This window comes from Schistocerca piceifrons, chromosome 9, assembly GCF_021461385.2.
Source record: "Schistocerca piceifrons isolate TAMUIC-IGC-003096 chromosome 9, iqSchPice1.1, whole genome shotgun sequence".
NCBI lineage: Eukaryota > Metazoa > Arthropoda > Insecta > Orthoptera > Acrididae > Schistocerca > Schistocerca piceifrons.
The window spans coordinates 228,105,950-228,109,083 of NC_060146.1; positions in this window are offsets into that span (position 1 = coordinate 228,105,950).

Consider the following 3,134-nt stretch of genomic DNA (forward strand, 5'->3'; position numbering starts at 1 on the left):
TGTTCACTACAACAGTTGAAACTACATTTACCCGTCAGACCGGATATTACATGCTTATTTTATGTGCATCAGTACGGCAGCTTTGAACCTCTGGATCTCAGTAACAGAAATTAATATTGAAAAAAGTTTCAAAGTTCCCTGAGAACATCGTAAGAACATAAGATAATTTCAACGATTTGCCGTGAATTGCGTCACTAGAGTAGTTGCAAGGGTGCAGAAGAGAAAGAGTTATCATTTTTCCGACCAGAATCATTGAATGGATACGCAGTGACGCGAAATCAGTTGTTAAGAGATGAACTTGGTGTGATACGAGAGGGAAGTACCAGAACCTCAACTACATTTTCGGGAAGTCAGTACCCACTGGATTTACTCAGTCTTTACCTCACAGACCATAATCATCAACTGTTCCAGAAATGGGAAACCTAGGGGCATGCGCAGAATGGGACTTGGAAAGAGCAGTATCTCCATCAGTGGTACAACTCTTGATAACACCATTGTTACTGGCACGACCGTGATGAAGTTATCAACACCAAAGCTGTATTGGTTGGAAAAGTATTTGAATATTCTACCTACCCGAACTCTAAACTTCCCTAATGACACTTGAATTCGGAACTCGCACACTCAATGTATAAATTAAATGCCTCAGAAAAGGGGCATATTGTTACAGAACAGGTGTTGGAATATACTCTTATCTGACGTTTCAGAAACAATGTCAGACGGTCATTACTATAAGAGTTTCCAATTCTTGCATATCTGTGTTTGATATGTCAATTCGTGTACTCTGTTGCGGCACCACCGTTTATAAGTTGGATTTGGTGCAATATTTCTGAGTGCACAAGTTACAGCCAGGCCCAGCCCTGTTGACAGTAAGTTACGCTGACCAGTGGTTGCGGAGTAGAATGGAGTTCACAGGGCCGTCGAACTGCTGAAAAGAGTAAACGCAGCAGTTGCATGGCGCAAGTTACCGGCAGAAGGAGCCCACTTGCCCAACCTAGGTGTTATGCGTACGTGACTCAGAGCGGAGCGTTAGCAAAGCAGAGGCCCACAGCCGCATATAAGTAGATGCCGTTTTTCTAACAAGGGGGATGCAAGTGTAGCAGCTCTCCTGGACAGCAGGGCATGTCACACCACTGGCTACACGCAGCAGCAGATGGGGCGCCAACATTCCAGTCCTCAGCGGGTCGCTGGTTCTACCCTCTGAGGCCCACCTGTAGCCAGCCTGTGGTGGGCCACTCGACAGCTCGCTAGGGCGGGCAGTCTCGTTGGCTCCCAATACACGCTGGAGGCATCCCGAGGCTTGGGCCACAGATTAGGCTGTCGGATCACAGGTGCTTGTTGTCACCACGATGGCAAAGAAGCACGTAGTGGGCCGCTCTGTGACTCCCAGCGAGCGATGCTGAGGCAACAAGGATGAAGGCTGCCAAGTCGGATGCCGGCGCATCCTGACATCGTCCAAACACTGCGGCTGTACATGGCCAGCACGTTGCACGGGCCGCTGAGATAGCCCTTCTGCACCAAGCTGTTTTGCAGACAGCGAAGTGGCGTCCTCGGCATTGTGGGACCTTGTGACGTAGTAAGAGAGGAATGCGTCACTGTAGCTGGGAATAATAAAACACTTGAAGATCACGGCCGAGTTTTAATATGACGCATCCTGACAGTTTCCATCCACACCCTACATTCCTCCACCGCACGCCATTTGGCAGTGACTGCTACATCTGGTGTCAGAATAGCGGGCGTGATCTGTACAGTACAATGTACGAGCCCACCGCCTGCATTAGTCACAAAACGTGGTGAATGTTGACTTTTTCTTTCTTTGCGTTGTCAAGTAAGTGTTAGTGTGTTTGGGGCAGTAAGATTTTTTTTCATGGCATTTAATGACTTTTGTATTGTGTTGAGTATGATGTTTTATTTATCTCCTCCTATTATGTCATGGCATAAAACGTAAGATGAGATACTGAGCTGTAGGAAGTCAGTTTATTTTTGTAGTTAAATGTTTTGTTTCTGTGGGATTTTATAGGTTGAAATGGGACTAACTGGGAATGAAAGCAACACAATGGCAGAGTCAGGGACGCAAGGTGTGTCGGAACCAGAAGCAGTACAGATTTTGTTGGAAAAGGCAGCACAATCAACAGCGGACAATACGCAGTTGAGAAGTGAATTAACATCTAGGAGTGAGCAGGAAACTGCATCTGATCAGTCGTTGTTGCCTAGGGTGTCACAGCACGAGATTCATCCAGCTGCCACGAGTTTGATTATTCCATTTTCTGGCAAGGCATCTGAGGATGTGCGTTCGTTTGTGGAGGACTTGGAAACTTCAGCTGTGATGAATGGTTGGTCTGATGAACAGCTGTTACATGTAGCCACGATTGGTTAACGGGTGAAGCAAAGACATATGTAAGGAGTTCTCAGGCCTTAAGGAAGGCGGGACAGTTTAGGCAGTTGAAGAAGGGGCTTTTACAGAGGTACAAGAAACAGAATAGCGGTCGGTACTTTAGGGAGAGGTTGAGTTCAACGACAGGGGGAGACGGTAGAGAAATTTGCGGACAGAATAAGAGAAATTAACGAGTATACTTACGAGTTTGGTCAGAGCGACGAAGCGAATGGTGTTCTGTTGCAAAGAGGCCGAGCAAAGGGCACTTGATGTATTTTTTAGGGGGTTACCGGCGCATAAGGTGCGGAAAGTGCGTGAAGGGACTCCGAAAGATTTGTATTCAGCCATCAGCTGGCAATCGTATGTGAAGAAATAGACGTGGCAACGGGGTATGTGATAGACAAACAGTGTTTACAGTGGGTATAAAATGTTATGAGTGTGGTCGTACGGTACATGTGCAGTCACTGAGGAATTCCCAGTCACTGAGGAATAGTGGAAGGGGTGGACATCAGCAGAATGGAGGACGGAGAAGTGGAGTCAGTAGAGGTGGACAATCGTTAAAAGGCAGAGGGGGCCCAAGACCTACCTAAGGGAGCTCCTGTTTAATTTCAATGCTACAAATACGTATGCAGAGGTGGAATGTTCAGTGGTAGGATCCATAGGAACTAAAAACTTTAAGATTTTGTTGGACACAGGGGCGCGAGTGTCAGTGGCAACTAAGAGTTTAATGGGATGAAGGAAGTTAGACCCACCACGTTATAGG